The sequence below is a fragment of the Perognathus longimembris genome, chromosome 26 (genome assembly GCF_023159225.1).
Source record: "Perognathus longimembris pacificus isolate PPM17 chromosome 26, ASM2315922v1, whole genome shotgun sequence".
Classification (NCBI taxonomy): Eukaryota; Metazoa; Chordata; class Mammalia; order Rodentia; family Heteromyidae; genus Perognathus; species Perognathus longimembris.
In genome coordinates this window covers 12,151,271-12,171,989 of record NC_063186.1, presented here as the reverse complement: position 1 = coordinate 12,171,989, position 20,719 = coordinate 12,151,271, and positions in this window count along the sequence as shown.

The window sequence follows — 20,719 nt, the reverse complement described above, 5'->3', positions numbered from 1 at the left end:
GAAAACTGACTCACTGAGGGATAAAATGTAGAAAAGAGGAAACAAAAAGAAAAGAGAAATATTATGCAATAATAATAATATAATAATGCTAAATTAAAATTATAAATAGAATTATAAATTATTTGTAAATTATAATTATAATAATCATGAATTATATAAAAATTATCAATAATTTATAATTCACACATACTCTGTGTGATAATATATACGTAATAGGTATAAAATAACATACAAATTTATTACATATGATAATATATACATAATAAACATGAAATAATGTACAATTAAGGGATATCACATAATAAATATATGTGAAAATAACATATACATAAATACATGATATACCACGTGCAACGTGGGACAGAATAAATCGATAAAGAATAAATAGATGATGTACATCATATGATATGTATAATTAAAAATAAAAATAAAGGATACTAAACAATGATATGTCATCAATCACTGGGCATAATAATTATACTAATAACATATTTAGGAAAATTACCATAAGGACAACATATATACATTATACATAATTATAACAAGTATAAATTGTACATAAATTAAAAATACAGTAATATAATTATAAGTTATATACAAATTAACTAATTATAATAATTATAATTTATTAGTATTAATAATAGATAATTATAAAGTATGAATAATTATAAAGAATTAGAATTCTAAATTACATAAAATTATAAAAATTGTATTCATAAATTATATAAATTATAATAATTATAATTTTTTTTAAATTATAAATAATTATAAATCACATTAAAGTATACATAATTGTAATTATATATACTAATAAATTATATTTAGAATAACAATTACAAATTATAAATATTACTAATAATTATAAACAATTATACATCCTTAATTATAATAACTTTAAATTATTAGAAGGATGTATTATATATTGTAAATCATTATAATAAAAACTAAATTAATTATAAATAATTATAATGATTATAAATTATATATAAATTATAAGTTATTAATAAGTATAACCATGATTCTAAATGACATTAAAATTATATATAATTGTAATTGTACAATATATACACATCCTAATGATAAATAACCATAAATTATATACACACCATAAATAATGATCATCATAAATTACGTATCAATGATGAATAATTATTATACCCATTATAAATTATATACAAATTATAAAAAATGATAATAAATTATCAATAATCTTTTTGATGACAAATAATTACAATTGTACATTATAGATAAATTATAAATGATTATAATCCAACGTTATATATTGATTATAAATAATTACAACCATTATAAATTATACAGTAATTATAAATTATATCCAAATTATAAATAATTATATAAATTATTAATAATTATGTTTATGATATTAGTAAACACCATACATTACATATAAATTATGTAATGATAAATAAATTATTAATAATTATAAACAAATATAATTCATAATTATGAATAATTACCTTTATGAATTACGCAGAAAGGATGAACCACAGGAGGGAGGATGATGACATCACCATCCGGTTTTGTGGGTAATCTATCCCCCCGTACTGCACATGCGCACTGGCGCCTCTCTGTAGTCCAGGCTACTGAGCACAGGCACTGGCGCGTCCTCGCCCCTGCCCGGCAGTCCAGTCTGCTGCACAAGCGTAGTAGCGCCAGATCGCTCCCTGGTCCACCCTTCTGCACAACCCTGGCAGGGCCTGGTTATCCCTTGTCCAGTGGCGCAGCCTATTGTGCATGGATACTGGTGCAAAGAGGCTCCCTGCTAGGAAGTTCAGCCTGCTGTGCATGCGCAGGAGCATCTGGTCGCCATCCAAGTGGCAGTACAACCTGTTGCACTGCTCCGACGTGTAGGCTGTTGCACATGTGCACTGGTGCAGGGAAGCTCCCCACATCGCGGTCCAGCCTGCTGCACATGTGCAGTGACATCTGGTCCACTCCTGCTGGGCACACGCAGTGAGGCCTTGTTGGCTGTGTGGCGTGCCCAGCCCCACTGGCTCATGCACAGCAGGCTGGCAGGGAGTTGTGTGGTCACCACCTGATGATGCCACAAGCAACACTATGTTCGCTGTGACGATGCAGCCCGGAAGTGAAGCAGCCAGAGCTGTGGTGGCTGGTGGTGTAGGGCTACACAGAGGAAGTGGACCTTGCCACCACCATGACAACGCCCCCTCCCTATCCCCGGATTTCCAGAGGTGGGCACCTGGGCTGGTACAAGGCGTCTTTAAGCGGCCAGACCGAGAAGCCAGGAAGCCCAACGGTTTGAGTGCCTGGGGGAGTAGGGCCATGAGAATGTGAAGCCTTCAGTGGGTGGGGCTTATGGGCGACGATGCACTTGGGGGCGTGGTCTAGGGCCGATGCATAGGTATGGGGGCAGGCCCCAGGGGACATCATTGTGATGTCATGGGCAGGGCCCAGTGGGCATTATGGACTTGGGGACGGGGCCTAGGCGAAGTGAGGCTGGGGGCTGGGCACCAGGGGACATCCTGATGTGGCAGGCAGGGCTCGGTGGGCATTAACGCCTGGGGGTGGGGCCTAGGGGAGGTGAGGCGGGTCGCGGGGCCTGAGGGACATGGTTGTGATGTGGTAGGTGGGCTTAACTTGAATGGAGGAGTTGGGGACATGGCCTGCCTGGCGTGAGGTCGCGGTAGGCGGGGCTATGGATCTGGACTGTCCTTGGGGCATGGGTGTCCTGGCCTGCCTGAGGCCTAGAGGTCATGGCCTGGTAGGAAGTGGGGTGTAGGGGGCTTGGCTTGGTAAGGGGTGAGGCCTTGGGGCATGGCCTACCAAGGAGCGGATATTGGGGCCATGATCTGTTGGAGTGAGGAGGCTGTGTTGCTGGGGGCGTGGCCTGACTGGTATGAGGGTTTAGGGCCATGGCCTAGTTGGAGGTGAAGCCTTTCGGGCATGGCCTGGCGGGAGTGAGGGCTTGGGGGCATGGCCTGGGTGGCGGAAATGGTGTCACTAGGAGCGTGTCCTGGCAAAGGTGATGATTCTGACGGTGGGGTCATGGCCTGGCTTCCCTGTGCTAGTTGGGGCATGGCCTTCCATCCAGAGGTGTGGCTTGGCATCCTGTGCTCCAGAGAGCATGGCCTGGCCTCCCTGCGATCGTTATGGCTGTGGCCTTTCGTTCAGGTGTGTGGCCTCGTGTCCCCTCGCCCCTCAACAGTATAGCCTGGTGTCCCTTGGCTCCTCAGGGGGGTGGCCTGGCATCCATATGCTCCTTGGGGCGTGGCCTGGCATCAGGGGGCGTGGCCTGGCGTCCCTGCTCTCTGCGGGGTCCTGGCCTCTTGTCTCTGAGCTCCTTGGGGGCATGCATGGCCTTGCTCATTACAGTTTTGTTGACTTCTATCCCATTGACGTTCCTATTTATTTATAACTTATGTATTACAACATTTATCAGTTACTTATAATTTATGGTATTTATAATTTACAGTGTTTACCATTTATAATACTTATCACTTATCATACTTATTTATTATGTCATTTATTATTTACTTGTATTTATAGTAGTTATTGTTTAAAGTGTTTATCATGTATAATATTTATCATTTATTGCTTATTAGTTTTACTGATTCATATTTCATTTATATTAATATTTATTTATAACTTATTATAACACTTATTTATCATTTATTTATGATTTATAGTATTCATCATTTACAGTGTTTATCATTTATAATATTTTTATTTATTGGTAATTGATTTTACTAGACAGGTGCTTTAACCAGCTAAGCTACAAGGCCCTATGGTAATTGATTTTAATATTGTGCCACTATTTTTTATTTATTTTTTAGGAGTTGAAAAGTTCTGGAAGTCTTTGGAAAACATGAAGAATAAACAACCAGAGCTCAGCTGAATATAGTACGCATTTCCTTTTTTTCCCCCTCTATTTCTATTTATTTCTCCAGGCTCTGAGATCATCCAGTCACGAAATGTCTGGAGACCACGTGTTGGACCTGGGTAACTGCAACCATAGTCAGGACACGGGGGATGCAGGTGAGTGCACCTGTTGGGGATTCATCTTGGCCTTAAGGGGGGAAGGGCGAGGAGAGCGCTCCCGAGACGCCGCCCTTCCCGCAGCCCTGGGGCAGTGTGGAAGTGAGTCACACCTATCTCCTTCTGGGTCCGGAACCAGAAGGGCTTTGAGACCATCCCCCACCTTGCGCCAGCGAGCACATGTGCTCCCTTTTCTTGAGCTTTGCCCAGAGGGCGGTACTATGGAAAGTGACATTAGCCCATGAGGGAGGTCCTTGCGAGCTGCTCTTGGATGGACAAGCTCGCCAGCCTATTGCCAGCTCATGCTCAATCCTCGTCATCATCATTATATTACTGTAAGCCCCTCCCAATTAAATCAGATTGCTCTCTGAAGCATCTCCGAGAGCCGTCTGCGCCTGGCTTCCTTGGTGGGTAAGGAGGGAGGAAAAGGGTATCTCATTAGGCCACGTGCACTTTAGGCTTGCCCGTGTTCCTTTGCTCCACCTTGGCCGCCCGCAGGTTGGGCACCCAGGGGAGAGGGTGAAAAGGGGAGCACTGATAAGGGAGTAATCTTAGCATCCCCGCACCAGGGGAGGTAAATCTAGCCCAGCATGCACCAATGCACACTTTATTTTAGGAGGGCCAGGGTTTATATATGGTTAAAAATCAACTCAAAACTTCCAGGATAAAAGTAAATACAGCATGATATTCATCTCAAATACACAAATTGAGGATGCTAGAACTGGGAGGAAGGAAACTGATAAAAAAAGTTTACCTACTAGAAAAGGTGGCTTCTTCAAAGAGTGTTTACTATTGAGGGCTGAGCTACATCAAAGATTGTTGACAGAGGAATAAACCAGTCAAGGCAAAACTTTACCACCTAGCAACTATTTGCTCAAGACTTTGACCAAGACTCTATTTACTGTGAAGAGACTTTCCTATTTACTGTGAAGAGACTTTGTCTAATGGCAGCTCGTCAAGCAAGTCTCCCAAGGGAGGCTTGGTACAGGGAAAGGGGAGATTCTCATAATAAAGAGTGGTTTCCTTTGGCCAGCAAATACAGGAGACCCTGAATGGAGATGTTTCCCCATAGGCCTATTAGTTTGCTAATAAGGCATCAGAAATTCTGTCCTGAGGCTAAGTTTTCCACTGGTCAGAGAAGTTATTCTGCCACACTACAACAAGACTAAAGTCTTTTAATCCTTTGCACAGAGGCCATGAATGAACAATAAATATATAAGAATATGCAATACTTATTAATAAGTAGGTATAAAAGTAAGCTGAGGATGTTTTAATATTTTAAATGCAGTAGACAAATTGTACACATAATTCATATAAACTGAGACACATGTTTAATACAATTATGTCTACTAATGACTACTGAACCATGTAAAATTGGATGTTCAATATCATAATCAATGAGAGGAATACAATGCCATTTCTGTATTCATTTGTGTGAATTCAATATTGTATCTTCAAATATTAAACAAAAATTTTCATTAGAAATAAATGAAAATATTTAATCCTCACATTTCTGTACATTTACTTATGTGTATATGATCATATCCCTCTGTTACTGATGTGTGCATTTTCTCTTTTACTTTCATCCTCCTCATCCTGGATAGGTGTCATCATTCCATAATAGCTTGTTGTAATCTATTTTAAGCCCCCTAAGTACCAGAAAATATATAACAGTCAAATGAAAACTCATGACCCAAACACACTACTATTGAACTCACATAATCACCACTGAAAACTCTAAAAGGACAGAAAGTGGAAGAAACTTCAGTAAACCTAGAGAATACACTACATAATGGCTATAGGAAGATGTGATCAGTCAACAATGACCAGGAATTGAAATGCAGGAAATTCTATCAAGAGGAGCCAGAATGGCTGAATGAAAAAAACAAAACAAAACAACAACAACAAAAAACCCTAGGCCAAGCAGTAGGTTAATTCTAAGAAACTTACTTCACTGCCAATGGCCCCTCAATTTAACAGAGATAAACACTAAATAGGAAGGTTAATTACATAAGAGCAGTGAAACCTGTGTAAAGGCTATGGTAGCTTAGCATCTACCTTCACTGTAGAATTTAAAGAGCCTACTCAAGAAAAGTAGCAATGAGAGTGAACAACTGAACCAGCCACAGTGAGATGCAGAGAAAATTCACCACAGGATGGGAAATTCTGAAGCAACACTGGGAACCATGAGTGCCCCACTAAAAACATCTCCCTCTTGGAGAACAGCAACTGGCGGGCAACCTCTTTCCCCAGTAAGAAGTGTGCCAATTTTGGAATGTGACAAAGAGACCACCCAAGCACCTGGCTGGAAACACATGGATTGGAGAATTCATCTTTTCTCTAGGATTTAGAAGCTACAAACAGGCCTTAAAACCTGGCTCTTTCTCAATTGTTCTGAGAGTGGGAATCGGGGTAACAACCACATTCCATATTAGGAATGCTTCAGAATTCAAATGTGTCCCAGCCTTCTGCACTCAAACAGTGGAGAACCAAATATACAAACATCACAGACATCTCCTAGCTGTAAACTAAGCGACTCCACCAGTGCTACCTTGACCATGACTATAAGGATAGCTCCAAATCTCAACAACAAAAGAAGAAACTCCACTAAGTACTGTATAAAAATTAAGAAACCTTGTCATAACATCAGTGGATGTAGAGTTGCATCAAATGGCTCACCATCTGATTGCCAATTGCAGTGGCCCACTTATCTACAAGAAAGATTTTGGGGATAAATATTACTATCTGTAGTCTGTAGCATGCATAAAATTTTACTAACCAGACCATAGTTCTCTTCATATCTGTAGGTAACAAAAATATCTATTGGCTGAAACTATAATGCTCAATGTGTCTATATTAGCAGAGAGAGAGAGAGAGAGAGAAAGAGAGAGAGAGAGAGAGAGAGAGAGATCAGAACCTGGATACTGTCCTTGAGCTTTTTTGCTTTAGGCCAGCACTCTGCCAACTTGAGCCACTTCCAGCTTTTGGCTGGATAATTGGAGATAAAAGTCTTACAGATGTTCATGCCCAGGCTGGCTTGAAATCTCTATCGTCAGATATCATTCTCAAGTAGTTAGGATTATGATCGTGAGCCACTAGCCTACAATAAGAATGTTTAATCAGTGACCTCAAATTTGAGTGTTACAAAAGAAAAGTTCTCAGAAGCACTAGCTTGTGGGGAAAGAAATATGCCTGCAGCCTTTTAGTACAAAACTCATGCTACTGACTCAGGTGTTTGTAATCACTTTATTCTCTGCAGTCACAGCTGGGATTGAGAAGATACAGGTATTCTGGAATAAAGTGAAGAAATTGTATCCCTGGAAAGAAGAAGCTACATTGAAGGAAACCAGAGTCCTCTCCTATGAGCAGGCAGAAAATTGCTCAATAGTAGATGCAAAATAAAATCATGAAACTGAGCTGTTTCATGTGCAATAGGAATTGGCAGTCAGGGTATAGAAGACAGAGAATATTGATGTGTGCAGCCAAGTTCCCTCGGCTATTTTCCATTCTGAGAACAAAAACAGTTCATGGACATAATATACTGAGTCACTTATGGCTTGTTCTCTTGTTGCCTGGAAGTATTGCTGTTACTTCTATCGGTTTCCAAAGTGTAGAGAGGGAAAAACCCAGCAATCATATCTCCATCCATGTGCACTCGGTGCTTCATTGTGGAAATGCAACTACTGCCAGCCGAGGACCTGACAGGGAGAGGAAACTGGAGAAGAAGGAGTGTGAAAGTTAAAGGGCACATACCTGAAACATTTGCCAAGCTGAAATTCTGGCTGAAAGTTATTCCCATAGGGTGAGGTGTATAAATATTTTGTATGGGTGTTTTATTATTCACAGATGTACACTATAAGCCATCTTCTTTCATTGAAGCCTTTTGTGAGTACTTAAGAAGAATGTGTAACACTCTTCCCTGAGGCTCCACATCTGAAGTTTTGAATCCAGGAGAAAAACATGGGTTGGAAAACATGTTTGCAGATTCTCCTTCTTCATCTCAGGCACCATGATTCTCCCCAGGATGACAGATAGTGAGGCCCCAGAGATGAAGTTACTTGGCTACATTTGGTCGAATATCTGTGTTAAGAAACTATTTGCCTTAAAGCCATTCGGGATGATGAAATTGGATTGCATTAAAGGATGCCATGTCAGGGGCCACAGAATATGCCCAGGAAAACAATGTATGCTAGTGAGATGTCAGCCAGTTATTATGGCATCACACCCAGAAAATCTCTTCACACACCCAATGCCCATAATAGCTACAGAACGTCACTGGTTGACCCAAGCAGGTTTCAAATGCAGAGGCCTCTACAAATGCATCCCTTCACTATTGTCAAACAAAACAATAATAAGTCAAGGTCAATGCAGAAGTTGATTTGCACCTTTGCAGTCTTAACGTTCAGCTTCAAAATGTTCATTTTTACTCAACATGCTAACATAGATCAAGATTGTTTTCTCATGGTGCACTGGCCTGAGCACATGTGGTAATGGAGAGAATATCTATCACAAGCCTCAATGGACACCAAAATCCATGCTATGTTTTTTGCTTGTCAAAATATAGTAGAATGAAATTCCATGAACAGATCTCAAATGCACTGGAGAAGAGAGCCAATTCAGAGCAGTGAAAGTATTCTGTATAGTGCTCCAGTGTTGGATATATGTTATACTGATCATAATGCACTGGGTATCTGAAATCATGCATCACAGTATAAATGAAAGTCTAAACAGCATATATACTTTAAAATAGCAGAAGGAAAAAAAAAAACATCCTAGTGATGTTGCCACTCATCTATTAGACTTGCATACTCATTATACTGTACAGGATTTTATCACTTATTTTTTAAGTTCTTAGTAGCACATGATAGCTGTCCAAAGGGTTTATTTAGACACATTACATGTATGCATGCAGTGGAACTTAATCTCACAAGGTAGTGGCACTGATTCATATCATAAATTTATTTATAGTTTTATGAGGAACTTCCAGACTGATTTCCATCATGGATGGATACAATTATCATGAGCCTCATCACATAGAAGTCTTCCACCTATACTAGAATCAAAATTTCATATTTTTGTGTACTTTATTTCATAAGTTTGAAGATTTTTTTTAAATTTTTACTCAGCTCTAATTCCTGAGGATATGTTTTCATCGCATTTATTCTATTTACACTCACTGAAATTCTTGAATATGTGCTTCATATCTTTTCATGCTTTGGAATACTCATCAGTTTATAGATACAATCTCTTCAAATACTGTATTTTCTCCATTTGGTCTTCCCCAACACACAAATTGCACAAATATTTGATCATTTGATAGAGTCTATTATTTTCTTCTGATTTTTAGTGGCACTGAGGTGTGCTTAGAGCCTCATGGTCCCTAGAAATTACTCAATCCCTCAAGCTATATGCTTACCACTTTTGCATTTAGTTTTATTTTCAGATGAAATCTAGCTCTCTTGTGCAGGCAGATTTTAGGTCCTACTTCAGGTTAGTATCTGGGAATAAAGGTGTGTTTTACCATGTCCAACCTTTGTATTTTTAATTTTTTTCTCAGTGATCTACTTGATATATTTATTTAAGCTGCTTTTAAATTTAGGCTCATTTTGTATTACTTGAATTTTGTATTACTTGAATTACTTGAAAGTTTACATAGTTCTTTCTAGAAATTACATTTCACTGCTTAAATTCTTTTCATTAACGTCATTTTGTACACATTTTCATATTGTTTTATTTATTTAAACTAGCTATTTTATTATATTGGTAATTCCAATCCTTAGGATATCTATAGCTCTACTACTGTTTTCTTAATTATATGCCACATTTACCTATTTATATGGCATTGTAAATTTACTCTGTCCCTGGGGTACAAAGACCTCTGGAAACTGAAACAGACATGTTTTCTCCAAATGAAACACATGTCTCCCATTTCAGGCAAGAAGACAGAAGGAATTCTCATATACTCTCATCATAGATGGAGTTGGAATGGAGACTGGGTTATCATTTTGTGTTGGTCCAGCTCAAATCTGGTCCATGGTGTATTGTCCAACAGTATTCATTGCGTACTTACCCACTTCTGATTTGTGATCTACTCATCAATAGAAGACTATGGAACTCTCCCTCCAGCTGGTCAACCTTGAGAGTTATGAATGTCAAAGCAGGTGCAGGATTCACATCAAAACTTCTCTGAGACAAGAACTTTGTAACTATAGAGGCATTCCCTCAGAGGGTTCTAAGAAGCAGTCATTGGGAAGGGGTGAACGCTGATGTCATCATGGTTACTACCTTCTCTTAACTGCTTTCAGCAACCACTCTATACCTTCACTATAGTGTTTTAAGCTCAAATAATATAAATATCTGCTATGTCAGTCCCTATTACTCTTTTCGTGGTACCAGTATGATAAAGAAATCATAGTAAATTGAAGATAGCTGGAGTAACCCGTGAGACTATTTTAATAAAATTATTCTACCTGAAACTATACTGTAGTCATGACCCAACTTTATAATCTCCTTACAGAAAGTGGCCAGAAAAAAATGCTTCTCCTCTACACAAGATGAAAGACATGGAAAAACCTCTTGTAACCTTAGAAAATGAAGCAAACAATCAGGAAGATAAAGGAGAAGAACAAGAACTGTAAGAATGGCATCAATGGAAATGGTAGTGTGAATTTGGAAGGATAATGATGGGGTGGTTTACTTATTTTATTCATAAATGTCCTCTGAAATGGCTAAACATAGAACAGATCCCACAACTTTTTTAAAATAGTGAAATGTATACTTGAAAACAGATAGTTATCCTCTGTTTATAAGGAATCAGACATTTCACAAGGTAAAAATTCATCTAGACACATCACCACCATATCACATTTTAAGGATGAAGGCCAGGGGCATGTAATGACTTTACACTACTTGACTAATCTGGAGACAAAACCCATAATCATTAAAATGTGAGTTTGGAAATGATGATGAATATGTTGCATGAAATGACAACTTATTTATATTCCTAATGTAAATCACTCTATTTGCTAGCATGTGCTCTCTTATAGCTTCTTAGGAATGAAGTCTGCAAGCCAGGTGGTCATAATTTGCATTTTTAATCCTAGCTACCTAGGAAGGGGAGATCTAAAGACAAAAGTTCAAGGCATATTGGGGAAGGAAAGTCCACAAAAGTCTTGAACCACCAAAAATCTGGAGTGGTGGCTCAAGTGGTAGAGCACTAGAAGGATTACCCAAAAATGTTAAGAGACAACACTTAGATCTTAATTGTACTGGTACAAAAAATTAATTTTACTATTGAGTATACTGAGTGTAATATTTGTGTTCCACTGGGCATATATGCCTCATATGCACTAATAACACTAAATCATTACTTTTTAATTTTATTTTTCATTAATTAAATATTTTGCAAAGTGTTGTGCAAAAGGGGTACAGTTACATAATAAGGCAGTATGTACATTTCTTGTGATATCTTACACCCTGTTTTTCTTTCCCTTCCCTAGAGCAGGTAGACATATATACAATACACAGTGTACAAAAAACATATATAGTAGCCACGTGGCCTAAGCCAAAGGAAATTCACCTAGGACTTTAAATGTAACGTCAACAACAGGGTTTGCTTATCCTTGTCTTATATGAATGTACATACATAGCTTTTGAGCTATTGTGATCCACTGAGAAGTCTATTTTTGATCTTTATATGTTGAGTAGTTGTTTGGTTTTAGTTACATAATGTAGGGTCGCTGACCCAAACCTTTGGGAAATACCATTTGACAAGAAGTTTTTTGTTTCGCAGACCTGGTGTCTACTGTCTCCCCCTCCCCTCACCTTAACAGTCATATATCAAGGAGATCATGCCCCTTTGTTTCCTAAGCTTGTCTCACTCAACATTGTTTGTTCAAGTTCTGAACAATTTCCCTGCGAATATCAATATTTCATCATTTCTAATCGCTATGTAGTATTCCATTGTGCATAGGTACCATATTTTTTGAATCCATTCATCTGTGGAGGGGCATCTGGGTTGTTTCCATATTTTGGCTATTGTGAATTGTGCAGCAATAAGCATGGAAGTGCAGATGTATTTTTGATATCTTGGGACCTGTTGTTAAGGATAGATGCCTAGGAGTCGTATGGCTGGGTCATAGGGAAGGTCAATGTTGAGCTTTTTGAGGAACCTCCAAAATGTTCTCCAAAGTGGTTGTACTAATTTGCACTCCCACCAATAGTGGAGAAGGGTTCCTCTTTCCCTGCACGCCCTCCCGCATTTGTTGTTGCCTGAGTTCAGAGTATAGGCCATTCTAACTGGAGTGAGGTGGTATCTTAGGGTTGTTTTTATTTGCATTTCCTTTACTGCCAGGGGTGTGTACCATTTCCTCATATGCTTCTTTGCCATTTTTTTCCTGTGAAGTCTCTCTTTAGCTCCTTTGCCCATTTTATAATTGGTTTATTGGGCTTGGAGGGGGTTAGATTTTTGAGTTCTCTGTAGATAATGGATATTAGGCCTTTGTCTGTTGCTGTGCTGGTAAAGATCCTTTCCCATACGGTTGGCTGTCTTTCTAGTTTGGTGGCTATGTCTTCAACTGGGCAGAAACTTTTCATTTTGTAGTAGTCCCATTTGTCGAGTCTCTCCCCAATCTGTTGTGCCCCTGAGACTCGATTTAGGAAGTTCCTTCCTGTGCCTATAAGTTCTAGCATCTTTCCTACTCTGTCCTTTAGTAGTTTCAAGGATTCAGGTCTGATGTTGAGGACCTTGATCCATGTTGAGTTGATCTGGGTTCATGGTGATAGGCGGGCTTCTACTTTGAGTTTTCTACAAATGGCTGCCCAGTTTTCCCTCCAGTATTTGAAGAGGTTATGTTTTTTCCATTGTATGTCTTTAGCTCCTTTGTCGAATATCAGCTGACTGTAAGAGTGCGGTTTTATTTGTGGGTCTTCAATTCTATACCATTGGTCTTCAGGTCTGTTTTTATACCAATATCAGGCTGTTTTTGTTATTATGGCTCTACAATAGAGCCTGAAGTCTGGTATTGTGATACCTCCTGCACTGCTTTTTTTTGCCTAGAATTGCTTTGGCTATTGTAGGTCTTTTGCTCTTCCATATGAATTTATGGGTTGCTTTCTCTTTTTCAGTGAAGAATGTAACTGGGATCTTGATGGGGATTGCAACATCTGAGGTCTTTATTCCAGGGTTGCATTTTTAAAGCAATAATGGCGGCAGGAAGGGGAGGGATTTGGAGCAGCTAGCTAGGCACTGTGATAGGGTTGTTAGGCTGTCCATCAAGGCTGATGTCATGGGACTTCCTTTAAGGGTGGACGTCACGACCCATAAGACCGCCCCTAGGTTGGTTGGTCGCTGCCATCTTGGCACACACGTGGTCTGAGACGGGAGGCAGAGCTGGTTAGAGCCGCCTTCGCAGCCTTTCCGTTTTCGGACCCGGTAAAGGCAGGCGAGGCTAGCAGCCGTGCGGCCCCAGGGCAGTTGAAGAGACGGGCTGGCTATGTCCACCTCTTCAAAGCTGCAAGCCAGTGCCCAACATCTCCCCCTTTTGTTTTTAAATAGCAGGAGGCGCCATACTCGAGAATGGGCCTGTCTTAGGTTGCCTCCACCATGGGAGGCCTTACCAGTCAGGGGCTAACAACCTAGCTCTTCAGGCAAACCTACCTGCTGGCTGGCCAGCCCAGTAGAAGAACTCGGGGAGAGTGAAATTGGCACTCAAGAGAAAGCCCTTTTATTTCTGCCTCACACCTGTACACCTCAGTAGACTGCGTGTCCTGGTGGGTGTCGTGACCAACCTCATAGGGTTCCCAATTGGCTAAAAGCAAAAGACCACCATTGACTGGACAACCCTGGCTTATTACTTAAGAAATAGGGGAGACCTATTTGTCCTAGCAAGAGGCAATGTGAACATAAGGCAAATGTAGACATAAGGCAAATGGGGGGCCTCTCCCGCAAAGGGGAATAGGTGAAGGAGCCACCCATTTGGCTCAGTTCAGGGAAAATTGGAGTTCTTAGTCCGTTTCTGCGCCACTGATGGTAATGCAGGCAGCACTCCCCTTCTCTGGCGGTGATGTAGAAGCAGGTTCAGGCTCTGGCGACTCTGGAGGTCCACAGCAGCCAAGGTGCTGGTAACTGAATTCATGTGGTTAGCAAATATTTTATCATAACATTGAAGCAAGGTGCCAAACCCTCAATGCCTATTTCCCTCCAACGGAAACCCCTAAGCTCAGCAGGAGGGGAAAGGCAAAAGGGAAACAACAGTGTAATACTCCATTCCAGTTCTTTTGCAAAGCTTCAGGCAATATTGCCACAGCAAAACATTGTGCCATGAAAGACGCCAAGGCAGAGTTCAGGAAGCAAGTAGGGCCAGGCACTGGGAGGAAGGGAGGCTGGCTGCCTCTGATGTCGTCCACCACCAATGCACGCAGACAGGCCTCCTGTGGTTCGAGGGAGGAGCAGGAAGAGGTCCATCTTGGTCTTTTTCTTTATTCCTGGGGAGAACAAAGATCGTACCTCAAGAGAGAGAGCTCCTGGGTTCTGGTAAACAATATCTTAGGTCTCTAGCAGGTATCCAAATTGGGCTTGGTTCCCCAAACGGGAAAACACATCCGAAGCCCCTTCCCACACTAATAAGCGGGTCAGGACCTCGCCATGACCCAGGAAGGGGGTCCTTCCATCGGACTTGCACCTTTGAATAAGGTGTCTGATCTGACCAATGCTTCTGAAAGGCTGTCAGAGGTTGGTCTTTGGATAAATTTAAAATATTTAATGTAAGCATGGTTGTCCTTAATTGGTCATGGGGGCTGCCCCCCCTTTTGTTTTAATAATTGGTCATTTATGGTCTTATTATGCCTCTCGATTATGGCCTGACCTCTCGGGTTATATGGTATTCCAGTAGTATGTTTAATATTTCACATTTGAAAAAAATTCTGTTATGGTTTGCTCATAAAGCAAGGTCCATTATTGGTCTTTACCTGTAAGGGCAGCCTTCTCTTTTTTTTAGTATAGTCCTGTCTGCTCTGGTGTCAATTAAACATCAGAACCTTTTCCCTGTTATAACAATTTCTATTCTTGGCCTAATTAACGGGACTATTGGGACTGTCCAGTGGGCCCTAGGCTGGTCACTAGGCTGGCCACTAGACCAGTCACCTCCTTTGGGTGACGGTGCTGGAGGATACCCCACTACCAGTTTAAAGGCTTTCCCCCAGAATCAAATCTGGATTTGCAATCCCTTCACCAATGAAATCCCTTCTTGCACCGGGAACAAGGTGTTTTAGGCAGCACCTTAGTCTGGCCTGAGGGTTGACCTTGTGAGGCAACAGTTTTCACAGGGCCTGAAGGACACTCCCTCTTAAAGTGGCCCTGGCCTCCACACCCATGACAGAGCCCCCTCTTTGCCTCGCTATACCCACAACTGGGCCCCTTGTCTGCCTTGCTGGTGAGGGCAGGGGCGGATGTCTCAGTAAGTGAAGCAGTCAAGGACTGTGTCCGGTGGACCTGAGTACTGACATCCCGGCAAGCAAATACCCAGCTTTCCATAGATCTCTCCTTTATTCCCGCACAAGCTAGTCTGCAGTCTGTGGTCATTCTGTCCCACACCAGGGCCCTGACAAGCTGGTTTAGCTGGGACCCAGGAGCCTTCTCCAGGAGACCTCTCCTCACCCAGTTGATAAAGGCACCAAGGCCCTCTGTAGCCTTTTGAATAATACCTATTATCGGGGTCTTTGAGGGCCCCCTCCCTAAGCTTTTCCATGCCACGAATCCCACGGCCCACTCCTGCTCCTGGTAGGGGGCAGGAAAAGCAGCCTGTTGGAGGTCTGTAGCAGGCAGATCAGTGGATCCAAATAACATGTCAAAGGTTACGGGAATTGGGAGATCGGCAGCTTGTTTTCTCTCAGCCTGAGCATAGCACCCATGTCTAAAAGAGGAACACCAGTCTATGTACATTGTGCTAGAAAGCAGGGTCTGGGCTAAGCTCCTCCACTTCTGGGTTGTGGAAAATCGATGAGCCAGGCCATGGAGGAGGGTGTCGGCCCAGGGAGTATTCGGTCCCCCCACTCGAGGACTGCCTTTCTAAGTTCTCTAAAGTCCTTGACCTCCCAGGATAGCCAGGAGGCTGAGAAGCATCCCAGTTCAAAATCTGTTGGGGCATCTGCACTCTGTGAATGAGTACCACGGCTGCTGTGGTGGTGGCAGTCTGAGTGGGGCTGGGAGTGGCAGCAGCCGCTTTCCGCTCTGTGTCTCGCTCGTCCGCTGCGTGTCTCGGGACCGCGGCTTTCAAGTCGGGACCCCGGGGGACCTGGCCCAGCCTCCTCTGTCGGAGTAGGGCATTGAGGCCCTCTCCTCCTGGGCAGTGGGAAGGCTGTCCCTCCCCCGAGCAGCCAGGCTGAAAAGGCCGGCAGTCTCCACCCAGGTTGCAGTATATTTTAAGGTCTCCCAGGCCCTTTTGGCTTGGGAGTCTGAAATGCCCAAATTGGTATTTTGGAGCATGAGCCTCACAACCTTGAAAGGTGGCACACTCCACTGCCCCATATTTTAACGGGGGAACTCTTACCTCCGGGAAGGATTTCTCTGCTCGGATTACTCAGCTTGCTGGTAGGGCTTCTAAGCCCCAGGATCGTTCACCGTGCGTTCGCTTGTCCCTATTCGGGTGCCAATTATGAAGGGGACACTAGGCTCAGGGCGCTTCTCCCGCCGGCAGGAGGAGCAGGGAGCATATCCCAGGGGGGTAGAGCCGAGAAGAGGTAGAGTCGTGAAACTGCCACCCCGAGCCCCATTTACATTTAAGGCAGGACAAAGGAAACGCAGGCAATTCCAGGAAGAAGTCGAAGCAACATCTGAGATCTTTATTCCGGGGTTGCATTTTTAAAGCAATAATGGAGGCAGGAAAGGGAGGGATTTGGAGTGGCTAGCTAGGCACTGTGATAGGCTGGTGAGGCTGCCATCAAGGGTGACGTCATGGGACTTCCCCTAAGGGCAGACCACGTGGCCCACAGGACCGCCCCTAGGTTGGTTGGTCGCCACCATCTTGGTACACACGTGGTCTGAGACGGGAGGCAGGGCTGGTTAGAGCCACCTTCACCGCCTTTCTGGTTCTGGACCCAGTAAAGGCAGGCAGGGCTAGGCGGCCCTAAGGCTGGAGAAGAGGCGGGCCGGCTAAGTCCGCCTCTTCAAAGCTGCAAGCCAGTGCCCAGCATGTGTTCATTAGTGATATTGGTCTGTAGTTCTCTTTTGTTGTTGGGTCTTTGCCTGGTTTGGGGATGAGTATAATATTAGCTTAATAGAATGAGTTTGGGATTTCTCCCTCTGTTTCTATTTCGCGGAAGAATTTTAGGAGTATTGGTATTAGCTCCGCACTAAAAGTTCTATAGAATTCATTGGTGAATCCATCTGGTCCTGAGCTTTTCTTTGTTGGGAGGCTCTTGATTACCCCCTGTATCTCGCTGCAACGATTTATTTCTTCTTGATTCAGTTTGGGCAGTTTATACTTCTCTAAGAATTGATCCATTTCTGTAAAATTATTGTTTTTTAGTGAGTAGAGGTTCTGAAAATAGTTCCTTATGATTGTTTGAATATCGTGTGTTTTTTTTTTTTTTTTTTTTTTTTTTTTTTTTTTTTTTTTTTTTGGCCAGTCCTGGGCCTTGGACTCAGGGCCTGAGCACTGTCCCTGGCTTCTTCCCGCTCAAGGCTAGCACTCTGCCACTTGAGCCACAGCGCAGCTTCTGGCCGTTTTCTGTATATGTGGTGCTGGGGAATCGAACCTAGGGCCTCGTGTATCCGAGGCAGGCACTCTTGCCACTAGGCTATATCCCCAGCCCGAATATCGTGTGTTTTTGTTGTAATTTTTCCGGTGGAGTCCCTGATTTTACAGATATGAGTCTCTTCTTTTTTGTGTAAGTCTTGCGAGGGGTCTGTCAATTTTATTTATTTTCTCAAAGAACAAGCTTTTAGTTTTAGTTATTTCTAGAGTGGTCTTTCTATTTTCAATCAGATTTATCTCTTCTTTAATCTTTGTGATCTCTCTCCTCCCAGTCATTTTAGATTCGATTATTTCTTGTTTCTCCAGAAGTTTTAGTTTCCTTGTGAGGTTATTCACCTGCTCTGCTTCCATTCTCTCAATATGAGTGCTGAGAGCAATGATCTTGGCCCTCAGTAATGGCTTATCTGTATCCCAGAGGTTTCTTTGTGATGTATTTTCATTGTCGTTGTGGCTTATGAATTCGTTAATTTCATCCTTAATTTGGTCTGTGACCCAAGTGTTAGATAACAGTGAGAGGTTTAGCAGCCTAGTATTTGTATAGCCTCTGTGGTATCCTTTGTTATGAGGGTTACCTTTATTCCACTGTGGTCAGATATAATACATGGGATGATGTTAATACTTTTGTATTTGCTGAGGTTCTTTGTGTGGGCTATGACATGATCTATTTTGGAGTATGTTCCATGGGCTGCTGAGAAGAATGTGTATTGGGTCTCTGTAGGGTGAAAGACTCTGTACATATCTATCAGATCCATATGAGATATGGATATGGTGTTACTTAGGTCCTCAGCTCCCTTGCTAATCCCCTGGGTGTTGGATCTGTCTCTTGGAGAGAGTGGGGTATTAAAGTCTCCCACTATGATTGTGTTTGGGTCTATCTTGTTCTGTAGTTCTGTGAGAATTTGCTTGACATATGTAGGGCCTCTTTTGTTCGGTGAGTATAAATTTATCACCTTGATGTCTTGATTCTGGATTTTTCGGTTACTTGGGTGAGGTCCCTTGTGAGATTGGGGAAGTTTTCTCCAATTACTCTATTGAAAATATGTTGTAGCCAATTCATGTGTTCCAATTATGAGTAGATTATATCCCTTGTCTTTGCCCACTAGCTCCTGGATTAGTCTGCCTTGGAGTTTAACCATTTCTTGGAATGTGGTAATTTTCTGGTCCTTATCACCTGCATTGTCGTTGAAAAGAGAGATTTGGGATTCGATATGATGTGGCTTCAAGTGTGGAGTTTATGGATGTCAGGGAGCTATTTATGGTTGCCAGATCAAATCTCATCGTGGAATTTTTTTTTTTGTAAAGCGTTGTATTTTGAATCTATTTTTTCATGCATTTTGCTTCTCAGGATGTTAAGGTCTTCTTTAACGGAAGAGTGCACTGTATCCATTTTTGCTTCCATTTCTTTCTTGACTTCCTGAAGGTCCTTCGAGACTTCCATTATAAACTCCTGGAATTGTTTTCTGAATTCATTCCCGAGGCATTCCATCATTTCTGCTATCTTAGCCTCAGTTGTTTTTTTTATTTTCCATCTCCTTTTCAGTCGTACTACTTTTTGGAGCTGGCGAGTTGGCTTGACCTTTCATGAAGTTTGTAATATTTCTTTATGATTTGAGCACCTGGAGATCTGTAGGTGGCGACCTTGGCTTGGCTTTGTGCTGGTTCCCTCTGGTCCATCAGTGGAGACTTGTTTGTGTCCTGGCTCTGGGTTTGAGTTTGGCTGTTGAACATTACTGCCCAATGGGTGAGTGTGACCGTCTTGGTTGTTGCCACAGCGGTCACCCTCACTGCACTTGGGGGTGGGTAGCTTCTATGTCTTTCTCTACAGGACTGTGTTCTGTCATTGTGCTGACTCTAGTGTGTCCCTGATGGGGGTTTTGGGGTCGCTGGTTCAGCGTGGCATGGAGACTCTTCTCTTCTTTGTTTCTTTTCCCACTAGGTGCCATGGTCAAAAGAGCTCACCTTTCAGCTTGAGAATTGCCGCTGAGAGGTGTCTTGCCCACCTGTGCGGAGTGCTCCTGTCGGAGCAAGTGTTGCTGTTGAGGGGTGGCCCACCTACCTGTGAGGAGTGCACCTATCAGAGTGGGCGCTGCCCCTGGGGGGCCCTGCCCATGTGTGCAGAGTGCACCTATCAGATTGGGCACTGCAGCTGGGGGGCCCTGCCCACCTATGTGGAATGCGCCTATCAGAGCGGTGTTGCTGCTGAGGGGCAGCTTGCCCACTTGTGCGCTCCTGCGGGGGGTTGAGCAGGAGATCCTCCTGCTGGAGGGCTAGCATGCTGACCTACATTTGCCCTCCAGGGGGACATGTGTGAGAGCGCTCCAGTGTTTCCTTTGGGGGCGTGCTTCCCTGAGTTGTTGGAGGGTGCTTGTGTCCTCTCACAAGTCTGCTGTGGGAGTCGGTGTGCTTGGACTCCAGCAGGTTCAAGTATCTGAGCTCGGGTTAGTGCCCACAGACTCTGTGCCTCCACTGTGAAGGGGGCATGTGTTTGGGCCCAGGTTTCCCTGCTGGACTGGTATTGCACACCAGCAAGCCTGTGACTGTTGTTTAAAAAGTCCGCGGGGACCAGGGCGCCTCTGGTGGTGGTCCAATGCCTACCAGTCCCCAGGTCCCTGCTGCGGAGGGCTGGTGTGGACAAGTTCGGGCTCCCCAGCTGTGGCTTTGGGGGATGCCTGTCTAAGGTGTTTCCTGGTCACTTTGTTGGGTGCCGCTCTGCCTCTGCTAGCTTCTGTGTCCTCCCAGAGGCTGTAGGGTCCTAGAGCCACAAGGTATGGGGCTCCTTTGTTTCCTCAGGGTAGGGAGGGGGATGGAGGGAGCTCTAGCTTCTTTGTATGGTTTGGGTCTCTGCTAAAGCTGGTCTCCCATTGTTGGGGAGGGGCAATGGGGAACTTACTGGTCCTGAATTGTGTGTGTGTCTGGCGCTCCTGTGCGCTTTTGGGGGCTGGGGTGCT